We start from the raw sequence: 12,014 nt of genomic DNA, 5'->3' as shown, positions 1-12,014 counted from the left end.
AATTCTGTGTCTCAGTTTACCTCATCTGAAAATGGGAATTAAGTCTGTGAGCCTCACGTGGGACATAGACTATGTCCAACCTGATTAGCTTTTATCTAAATCAGTGCTTAGAACAATGCCTTGTACATAGTGTTTTAACAAGTACCATTTAAAAAAACCCCAAACTATTCAAGATACATCCATAGTTTTGAGGAAAGCAGTGTGGGCTGTATCATAGGGTATACCTCTAAAATTCAGTATTTATCACCAAGGGAGAGATACAATGGCTATCCTATTTATAGTTGATGAGATGGGCACAGTAAGCTGAAGAAGAGTAGCCTACTTGAATTAAGTGAAATGATGAGATTTATTGAGTATTATGTGCAAAGCACTATACAAAGAGTGCAATACAAATTCCCACTCCAAGAGGAATTAGAACAGAGAGAGCCCGGGCATCTGTCTGCTCACAGATGGATGACTCCATCTTTATTGTCCAACTTCAGTGATCAAGTCTCTTAATGGAAGTCTTTTCTCTCCTTACAGTGGAGTCATTACAGTCAAATCATTGGTCCACACAAATAATTTTAGGGATGTAAAGAAGGTATCATTATTTTATCAGAAGTTAATGCATGTGAATGCTTTAGAGCAACAATAGCTAACATTTCTGGGCTTCCCTTCTCTAAGCTGTCCAAGAAGGACATTTTTTTTTTAACTGCTCACTATATTCCAGGCCCTATACTAAGCACTGAGACAGATACATGATAGGTTGGTCACAGTCCATGTCCCACATGCAACTCAATCTTAATTCCCAATTTTACAGATGAAGTAACTGAGGCAAAGAGAAGTTAAGCGACTTGCCCAAGGTCACACAGCAAACAAGTGCTATAGCCATGATTAGAATGCAGGTCCTCCTGACTCTCAGGCCTGTGCGGTAGCCACCAGGCCAGGTTGCTTCCGTGTTTTGAGGGTGAGAGAGGGAACCCTGGCTATCCACTGAAATTATTCATTAGCCCATCCCTAAGGTCAGGGTAGTTTTTGTTGGAGTGATTTGGAGAGGAATTTATCATCATCATTTGGTATTTAGTGAGTGCTTACGATGTGAAGAGCACTGTATAAGCACTTGGGAAAATACAATACAAGAAGTCAGTAGATTTGTTCCATGCGCACAATAAGGTTACAATCCAGATGGAAGAGTTAATAATTATTATATTAATATTAAATTATTAATTAACTTATAGTTTATGGGACCTGGCTCCTGGTGGAAGGTCGACCACCTTTTCTTGTTCTCTCCCAAGTGTTTAATGCTCAGCACACAAGTGCTCATTAGATACCACTGATTTCTGTTTGAGAGTATGAACCAATTGCACATCCCTACAACCAGGCCTTGTTGAAGCTGACAAATTAGGCTTTAGGTCTAGCTTGGTGAGCTGCTACAAACCCCAAATACCTCAATTTACCTCACTACATTCAAATTTGCTGGCCAAATAAGGGTTGAAGTGCCCCCTCCCAAGTAAGAATACAAGGAAATGAGAACTGTCTTTTGGATAGATGGTTTATCAAGACAGTGGCCCCATCTTGGGTCATTTTTCATTACCAGTAGATGCTGGGCCCTAACCTTTTTTTTTTATCATTTGTTAAACGCTTACTATATACCAAGCATATACAAAGGCTGAGGTAGACACAAGTTAATCACTTTGGATATAGACCGTGTTCCCCGAAGGGCTCAATAGTCTTAATCCCCATTTTACAGATGAGGGAATGGAGGCACAGAGAAGTCAAGTGACTTGCCCAAGGTCACATAGCAGACACGTAGTTGGGAGTAGAACCCAGGTCCTCTGACTTCCGGGCCCATACTTTAACCATGGAGATTACTGACCTTACCTGCTGAATACAAAGCTTAAGGTCTGTTCATGGTTTCTTTCAGGGCTTTCAGGAAGCCAGGGTACTTGAATTGTTTCAATTTTGTTTTTTAGCTTCTAAGACTTCAAGGCAAATAAAACTGCCTGACCCAGGACTTGAATATTTCAGAACAAACTGTCTCTAAAGTTGTGTTTTGGAAAGTGTCCTGTCCAGACCCTGAAATGTTCACTTGGATTTCTAATTGGGTTGCAATATCAGCCAGCTTTCCATTTGAGGTGGCTTTGTACAGTGGAATTTATACTCCATTTGGCGGATAAAGTAGAGGAACGTATTGGCCTGTGAATGTTAATGCTAAGGGTGACAGTAGGTTCATAGATTCAGCCTTTTTCTGATTCAGCTTGAAGCACTGAATCAGTAGATCAGAAGAAAAGTAGATTGAAATTTGTGTACAAAGAGCCAGAGTCACTGATAGTAAAATGAAAACCTTGCAAGTGTTCATTGTAGTAATCTAGAAAAGTTTGGGGGGTGAAAGATGAGAGGAAAGAGGACCTGCTACCAGCTCTTTGAGGGCCAGGACTGTGTCTTTTCCATCTGATGTACTCTCCTAGGAGCCTAATCCAGAGCTGTGCCTTCAGGATGTGCTCAGGAAATACCTGTGAATGAATGAATGACATTGCTATCCACTGAGTGTACTTTATGAAGTAACACAGGACAAATATGGCAGTTTGTACTGGAATCTAAACTGATTTAGATTGAGGCCACTAAAAGTGGCCTAAAAGTCAAATTCTTCATTGCTAATTTCAGATTTCTAAATTGGCAATGGGAAGTTGTTTGGGTAATTAAAGTTGTGTTCATAATTAATCAATTGCATGTTTAGTCATCTTTCCTTGGGCAAGTCACTAACCCTCGCTGAACCTCAGTTCCCTTATCTGCAAAATGGGAATTCAATACCTGTTCTCCCTCCTACTAAGAGTGTGACCCCCATGTTGGACCTGATTATCTTGTAGCCGCCTGAGCACTCAGTTCAGTGCTTGGCAAATAGTAAACACAACAAATAGCACAGTTATGATTCTCCTTGTTGCAAAAATCTGCAACCTGGGTGTCATCTCTGACTTCTCACTACCTCTTAACCTCACATTTCTCAATTCTGCCACTTTCTTTAGATTGAGCCCCTTGAGGGCCAGAGACCCTGTCTTATTCTTTCCCAGCATCTAGAACAGTGTTTTGCACCCAGTATGAGTTTAATGAATACTACAAGTACTACTGCCCAAATAGCTGAAACTGTGTTTCAAGCTCTCATCTCTCAGTTAGGCTACCATGAAACCTTTCTCACTGGCCTCCTTGCCTTTAATATCTTCCCTCAACAAAAACCCTACAGCACTTCTATGCATATGCATAGATTATTTACTTATATTAATGTCTGTTTCCCCCTCTAGACTGTAAGATTCTTGTGGACGGGGATCCTGTCTGCCAGGTCTGTTGTACTCTCCCAAGCTCTCAGAACAGTGCTCTGCACACAGTAAATGCTCAATAAATATTACTGGTTAATTGACTGATTCTATCTTCAAAATCTTTCAAAAATTCCACCTTCTTTAGGAGACGTCCCCAATAGCTTTCTTCTCCCCAGATCAGATTTTCTCAATTGCCATCTTAGCCCTATGTTTGCACAGCCAATTGTAGCTGTCACAGGTATATCAATTTAACTGTGGTATTTAAGCAATTACTGTGTCCCCAAAGCCCTTATGTACATATCTGTAACTTTATTTATCCCTCTGTTCTTCCCCGCCCCCCAGCTCCAAATCACTTATGTACGTGTCTGTAATTTTATTTATTTTGATGTCTGTCTTCCCCACTTTGGACTGTTAGCTCGTGGGCAGTGAGTATTACTGTTTGTTGTTGTACTGTACTTTCCCAAGTGCTTAGTACAGTGCTCTGCACTCAGTAAATACAACTGACTGAATGAATGAATGCCAAGCACTCTACTAAGAACTCTGGAAGCTACCAGACATACTTCCTGTACCACAGTCAAAGAGCGAGGGAGACCAGATATTGAATCTCCATTTTACAGATGAGGAAACTGTTTCCTCAGACTATGAGAAGTTAAGTCACTTGTCTAAGATCATATAGCAGGCAGGCACAGAAGCAGCATGGCCCACCAGAAAGAGCATGGGCCTGGGAGTCAGAGGACCTGGGATTTAATCCCTGTTTTATCAGTTGCTTGCAGTGTGACCTTGGGCAAATCACTTCTTTTTTGTGCCTCAGTTTCCTCAATTAAAATAGGGATTCAATACCTGTTCTCCCTCCTCATTAGTCTGTGAGCCCCATGAGGAACTGGAACTGTGCCCAACCTGATTAATTATATCGACTCCAGCACTTACAACAGTGCTTGACACTTAGTAAATACTTAACAAATTCTGTAATTTAAAAAAAAGTGAATTCTTGATTAGAACCCAAGTCCTCTGACTCCCAATCCCTTGCTTTTTCCCAATTTCCTCTATTTATACATTTATTTACTCACTTATCTACCTATCATTTCTTTTTTTGCCTTACTGTAAATACTTTTGTACCTCTCACCTCTGATAAATAGTTAAGTTCCTTGAGGGTAGGGATTGCCCTCTGTCTATTGCACAGTGTATTAGTCTACCAGCTCTACATTCTCAGTAAATACAATTATTTGATCAATAATCAGTCAAGAGGTTATAATTGATCATTTGGTCACAACTGGTCTATTGATACTTGGTATTCAGTTTGACCTGAGCTTTGCAGTATTTGTTTTAAACGTAAAAGTCCTTGAAGAAAATGTTCCAGATGGAGTGTCTCCATTTGTTCTAGAAAATTGAACACTGAAAAGCAAAATACATGAATTTAATATTTGAAATCATAAATGGCATTCTGCAAGTGAAATGAAAGTAGCATTTTAAAATAAAGGAGACAGCAATTTATTTTATATGGATAACTGTGGCTACAGTATAATTTGCATTTAAATGGGCAGAGCTCCAATGTATTCAAGAAGGGCTTGGGAAATGATTGATATGGGGATGAATATGATCTAGTACCCTATCTTTGATCATCTTTGGCCATTAAAATCCCAGGTTTGGACTGACATTAAAGTTGACTGATTTTTCTTTTCCTAAATTGCCAGAATTTTTGGTATTGACTTTTGAGGGAAGGAAATTCCTTGGAACTATATGACTGCCCATCTCTGTCATTAGGCAGTAAATTCTTCAAAGAATTTGAAGGTCCATGTCTCATATTTATTATAGGCTTTCAAGTACCTAGTTCAGTACTCTGCACACAGGAGAGATGTGTGCAAAAACAGACATTCAGTCAGTGTAGCAAGCATCAACATTCCTAAAAACAGGGACTTTAAGCCACAAGTAAGATTTGCACTATACTTGTGGGGTGCTGCATTATGTTGCTAAAGAATGGATGTCTACTGATAAATACAATAAGGAAAATTGTCTTAATGATCCTGGAGCCAATCTAGTCCTGTTGTTCATGGCCAATTTTGAATGGTGGAAAATGGGAAACATTACATAGGTCTATGCCTATTCTTTTCTTTGCCTAATGAGATGGCAACAATTATCAAAGTATAAGCATGTACCCCAGATGATATCTTTGGCAGAGACTTTCAGAATCTTTTTCTTTTTCCCCACTCACTCTAGCTGTCCTATGGGTTCAAAGATGGCAAAATAGATAATGAAATATGTTATCCAGGTGTGCAGGAGCAGCTCCAAAGACCAATATGTACTGACAGTGTCTTCCACCTAGGATACAGATGGACCTTTGTTGTGCTGTGGTATTTGCTATTCATCCTGCTGCCTGCAACTTTTTTTTATATTCTGCTTCTTGGGTTCACAATTTTATTAAAACTTCTAATCTAAAAGAACACCCCTTTTTATGCTATTTGTTAAGCACTTACTATTTGCTAGGCACTGGGGTAGATAATCAGGTTGTAATTCATCTGTCTTAATTCTTAATCACAGTCTTAAACACAGTCTTAATCCTCATTTTACAGATGAGGTAACTAAAGCACAGAGAAGTGAAGTGACTTCTCCAAGGTCATGCAGCAGACAAGTGGCAAAACCAAGATTTAGAACCCAGGTCATTTTGACTCCCCTTTGTGAATGGTACATGCCAAGCTAATCAGAGCAGCCTGTAACCTCAAGGAACTGGGCCTTTAGCTGTCAGTCAGTTAATTGTATTTACTGAGTGTTTACTGTGTGCAGAGCACTGTACTAAGTGCTTGATGACAGTACAATACAACAATAAACAGACATATTCCTTGCCCCAAACAAGTTTAGAGTATCACTGTAGCACTCTTACTTGTGGTATAATAATAATGTTGGTATTTGTTAAGCGCTTACTATGTGCAGAGCATTGTTCTAAGCGCTGGGGAAGATACAAGTTAATCAGGTTGTCCCATGTGAAGCTCACAGCTAATCCCCATTTTACAGATGAGGTAACTGAGCCACAGAGAAGTGAGTTGGTATGGAGTAGTACCGAATGTTCGCAAGGATGCATGTCTGATTTAGACAATGATGTTTTCAAGCACAAAGTTTGCTGGATTCAACATTATTATTTTCCTCATTCTCTTACTTGGGTTTGTTTTTTGGTGATTTATTTGCTGGCTGGCAGACCTCAGCAGCACTGCAGGAAATGGATGTCTGCTATTGTGTTTGGGGGGATATATAAACGTGTAATTTTCCCACTACAATAATTATAGACCTTCCTCTTGAGCTGGTGTGTCTCTGGTTCCTCTGCCCTTTTTACTTTAGGTTTTGTGATCATAACCCTTTTTTCCCCCTTCCTTGCAAATGTCAAAGGAAAACTTTAGGATGGAATAAATTCTCTCAAGTTGGTAATTTGTTAAAATAGCATATACTGGGGCCCAAGAGCATACCTACTGAGTTGAGATTTTCTGGCCTTTAGCCTCTAAAAACCACAGTTCAAATCTTTACACAAATAAAAATGAGGTTGTTTTTACCTTGATCTCCTGATTATGTTGGGTCCATTGTACAATATACATTCAACCAGATGCTCCAGTTTTCCAAGCTTCCTCATGCTTCCTTTTAATAATCAAATTAAACACTTTGCAGATAAACTGTGCTAAATAAATATGCCAAAAAAATGAAAATACTTATATTATTACTTAGTATACATTAGGCACTGTACTAAGGGCTGGGATGGATCCAAGATAATAAGGTTGGGCACAGTCTACAGTCTAAGTGGGAGGGAGAATGGGTTTTTTTATCCCCACTTTACAGATGATGAAACAGGCATAAAGAAGTTAAGCCACTTGACCAATGTCCCACAGTAGGCAAATGGTAGTAATAGTAGTAACCAACAGTAAACTCTGCAGAAATTCATAGAGTGCAGGAGATAAACTTCACTCCAGTATGGTATGTACCAGAAATAACTGAAAATTCAGTAAACTAGAATTTTTCAGATCCAATGTGAGATGAGTAAAATTCTCTAAGGAAGCTGTTGATCTAGGATGTTCTATTAGTCGTTTGCTGCTGGTCCTAACTAAAGTCCTTCCATATTTTCCTTCCTTCCTTCCTTTTTGAGTATGAAATAATGACATTAATTCTTCAGGCACCAAAACGGTCATCATTTTACACCTAGATTTCTGAGGCCCTAATATAGCTGCAGGTTGACAGAATCAGAAAATTTTGAATTTCATATGCCATATCCTACGGTACTTGTAATTGAACATTTTTTCTGAAGACTCATTGATCTTCTCTGGCTCCCACAAGCCCTCACATCATGACTGCACTGAAGAACCTCATAAAAAATACACGACAAGCATTAAGCAAAGCTAGCACAGATGTTCTAGCATGCTGTTTCAGGTGTGGTTTCCCCAGAACATTTCTGTCATAATAAACATTTAATGTAGCAGGAACAAATTATAAATATTGAACGTGTGTTGGTGCTTTTCATTTAAGTGTAATTACTTGGTAAACTAAAGCAGCCAACTAAGTTAATGAGATAAAAATTTATAGTAAGTTTTCCTTTTAGTTTTTTCTTCAAACAATCCCCTGAAATCTTTGGATTAAATGGTGAGTAAATGAGGGCTTTCCTCTGAGGCTAGCATAATAGAAATCAACAATATTATTATGAAACCTCAAAACTGCCATCACACAGCATGTTTTGTCTGCCAGTGATGGTTGGGAGGATTGGAGAGCAGAATAGAAGAGATTATGATGATAGCCATTTCTCTGAATTTAGTTTGCCATGCTGACCAGCAGAAAGCAAAGCCTACCAGTTCCAGGCTGAGGGAAAGGAACAGAAAAAAGAATCCTGGAAAAAGAGAGAGAAAAGTACCTTCCTAACTGGCCAGGGAATTGGGAAAGTTAAGCAGCAAGAGGGAGGGAGCAAGAAAGGAAGAAAAATGGTCCTAATTCCAATCTTGGGAATCTGGACTAGAGCAGTGCTGATGGAAGTTCACCTCAGTACAAATTTGAAAAGAAGGAAGATTAGCAGCTTTGTTTATTGACCCATGGTTTTGCCTTACCATATAAGAATACTGGTAGTTGCTCAATATTTCTCTGCTCAAAATGTCTTTCATTTTTATAACCCTGTCAATCCAACATCTGCAGGTTCTCATTCTCATGGGCATCTTAGAAGAATTCAGTAAGTGGAAAAAGACATCAATAAGCGCAATTCTCTCCAGGGCCCAAGCCTTCCTGGGTTGAAATTTAGGTAATAGGGAGATGCAGTTACTTTTTCAGATCAAACATGATACAGTGATGAGAATTTTCCACATGACTTAGCACCTTGGAGAACAGAACAGCAATCCTGCCTTGCTATCTTTGCCTGGAGAAGTTTATAAGCATGTTCACCAGGTCCCAGGAGAAGTTGGTCAGGAGGAGTGAAGAGATTGAAAAGATCTTTTCTGTTCCCATTGCTGTTGTCTGCAGTTCCTCCCTCTATTTTTCACTGTTCCCTTACATACCCCACCTTATGTTTCTGCCATCTAATCCCTGTAGCTTTGTTTCCCATTCCTTTGGTCCCTCACCTACTACCTGATCAATAGTATTTACTGAGTACCTTGTCTGTGAAGAGAACTGAACTAACCACTTTGGAGAATACAATTGCAATAATAGACATGATCCCTGACTTCAAGGAGCTTACAATCAATCGGGGGAAACAGATGCCAATATCAAATGTAGGTACAAAGAATCATCAGAGTTTAACTATGTTTACATGAAGTGCTATGGAGTGAAGAGGGGGTGTGGGTTTTTTTTTGGGGGGGGGAAATAGGGTAGGAAGATGAGAGTTTAATCAGGGAGAACCTCATGTAGGTATGATTTCAGAAGGACCTTGAAGATATAGTGATGTTTTGGATGTGAAGAAGGAAGGCATTCCAGGCAGGTGGAAGGGTGTGAGCAAGACCAGTGCTGGTCTTCTTCACTGCCCCTGTTCTGTACACTCTTCCACCACTGCCTTTGTAGCTTTATCCCACACCATGTTACAAGGTGGAGTGACTTCTGCCCATCCTGCTTTTGACTGTCATTTCGGTGGCAGTGGCTATTGGATGAACCTCCTTTGATAAAGGATATGATTCCTTCTACATCTCTCCTCAACAATCTTAGCCTAAAGTCCTATGAAAATTAGTGGTGAAAGGGACACCAGTGCCAAATGGCAGTGCCTTTTGGGACCATTTGATGTCTGAGCAGTTCTACTAAAGGATAATAATTAAGAATTTACAATGTGCCATGCACTGCATTAAGCGCTGGGGTGGGTACAAGAAAATCAGGTTGATTATAGTCTCAATCCCCATTTTACAGATGAGGTAATGGAGGCCCAGAGGAGTAAAGTGACTTTCCCAAGGTCACATGGGATTAGAGTTGTAATTAGAACCCATGCCCTTCTGACTCCCAGGCCTGTGCTCTATCCATTAAGCCATGCTGCACTGTTCACCTGATAGGATAAATGTCCCGCTGTATTTTTGCTTTTACACAGATGTGTATAAACCCGGTGTGGGCAGGGATTGTCTGTCTCTATTGCTGAATTGTATCTCCAAGTGCTTCGTACAGTGCTCTGCACACAGTAAGCACTCAAATATGATTGAATGCATGAATGCACATACATGTATGTATAGGAGTGCACATGAATTTTGGGGTTATATTTCATATTCACAAACATGTTTTGTAGGGCTCCATCCGAGACCAGGAAACGAACACAATAATGTCTCACAGCCATGTGTCTCATACTGAAACAGGAAAAAGAAAAAGAAAAACACTGAAACAGAAAAACAGCCAGCAGAGTTCATTTTAAGAAGGAAGATAATGTAGCCCTTCTACTAGATCAGCAAATTATTTGAGAGCATTTTGGGACTTGGGGACCTGATTTTTCAAATTGTTTCTGCTCAAAAATTTGCATGTGAAAGCAAAATGATCCCCACTATTTCCACAGCTCTTCAGTTAGAGAATGGAAGGTTCAATAAAAATAACTTATGCAGGTGAATAGATGGCTTCTATCATTTATTAATCTTTGGCACTAGTTAAGAACTGCACACTTTGGCTTTGCCTGCCCTTAGCTATAAAAAAGACAATGGGTTCTAGCCTGCAAACCCCAAGTCATAGATGAAATCCAACCTTTTTCCTGTTCACTAGGAAAGAAAAACATTTGTAGGATGCAGAACCCAGTTGTCAATATCTCACTGACAGAGAGATCCATGCATTCATATGATCAGAATGCTAATGAATGAAAGGTTCATCCATTCTTGCAAGTGCCCACTATTTTTCCCATTAATTCCTGCTTCTGGCTTCCTGGGGGAATTACCTGAAAAGTGTCATCTGTAAAAGTCTCTCCTTTTCTTTTTCTAGCTAGCTCCAGGAGCTGAGTCTATTTAGAATGAACAGAGGCTTTGAGAAAATATCTCTCTGATGGGGAGTTTCTCAGAGGAGGGTGGGAGGGGCAGAGATAAACCCAGAATAAGAGGAAGGGGAGGGGTCCCAGCAGACTATTATTGAGCACCTACTGAATACAAGGCCTGGTACCAAGTGACTGAGAAAGTACAACAGACCTGTAGTGGTTGTGTAGGACTTGATTTGCCTGCCCCTTGTAGAGGAAGAATCTCATTCATTATTCAGGCAGGTTCTGCAGTTCAGAAGTAATCCATTTGTTTACAGGGACCTGGAAGGGGAATGCAATGGCTTTGAAGCAAAGGAGTGGGTGAAGAGTCCCCATAACCCCATGACACGTGCTAGGTTTTGTGTATCTTTGAAAGAAACCTTTCCATTTGTCTTCATGACGTCATTATTTGACATTACATGGCCTACCCTCTCTCAGGATCACACCTGGAGAGTTTCCAGTACTCTACCAGTCTTGACTACTTGAGGGAGAGTCAAGCAGAGGCCTACCCATTCCATTGCTAGCTTGGGCAGTGGCTCGTGAGTGGAAGGTAATCTACTACAAGTCACAACTCACCTATGCTAGGCAGCAGTGGCATGGGAGAGAGTTGAGGGTGAACTATTAGCTTACTGCACGAAAGAAGATAATGGTAAGCCACTTCCATATTTTTACCAAGAACACTACCAAGAGTGATTGCAAAGAGTGGGGCACTTGGGGAGTCACTATGAATCTGAGACACCTCAACAGCATAAAGCAAGATATTGACCTACATAAAATATGTAGCATATGACTGTTTCTTCAGAGTCAGCCAAGGGGTGTCTGATATTCACTAGACCTTTTGGGGCCACCCTGCTTACTGGATTTTAAGTGCTTGGAAGGTGGAAAATGAATCTATCTCCACCCCCTTGTACATTGGTTTGCTCATTGTAGATACTCAATAACTGCTTGCTGACTAGCCTGCCTTCTAGAAGAAGCATGACTTTGTGGAAAGAGCACAGGCTTGGGAATCAGAGATCATAAGTTCTAATCCTGGCTCTGCCACTTGTCAGCTGTGTGACCTTGGGCAAGTCATTGAACTTCTCTGTGCTTCAGTTACTTCATCTGTAAAATGGGGATTAAGGCTGTGAGCCCCACATGGAATGACCTGATTATCTTGTATCTACCCCTGAGCTTAGAGCAATGCTTGACACATAGTGCTTAACAAATACCATCATTATTATTATGTCCATTCATTCAGTCAATCGTATTTATTGAGTGCTTATTATTTGAAAAACACTGTACTGTTTGGGAGAGTACAATACAAAAACAGTCAC

At 40.1% G+C, this 12,014-nt stretch overlaps 1 non-coding gene across 1 annotated transcript; it reads left to right on the top strand.

Annotated features, from left to right (window-relative positions):
- Nucleotides 1-11,129: 11,129 nt before the first annotated feature.
- Nucleotides 11,130-11,267, top strand: LOC114813451. The gene has a single exon (XR_003761171.1). It is a non-coding gene; the product is annotated as a small nucleolar RNA SNORA7 (small nucleolar RNA).
- Nucleotides 11,268-12,014: the final 747 nt, after the last annotated feature.

Source organism: Ornithorhynchus anatinus, chromosome 7, assembly GCF_004115215.2.
Source record: "Ornithorhynchus anatinus isolate Pmale09 chromosome 7, mOrnAna1.pri.v4, whole genome shotgun sequence".
NCBI classification, from domain to species: Eukaryota; Metazoa; Chordata; class Mammalia; order Monotremata; family Ornithorhynchidae; genus Ornithorhynchus; species Ornithorhynchus anatinus.
The sequence above is the reverse complement of the archived record's forward strand: the minus strand, read 5'-3'. Positions and strand labels throughout refer to the sequence as shown.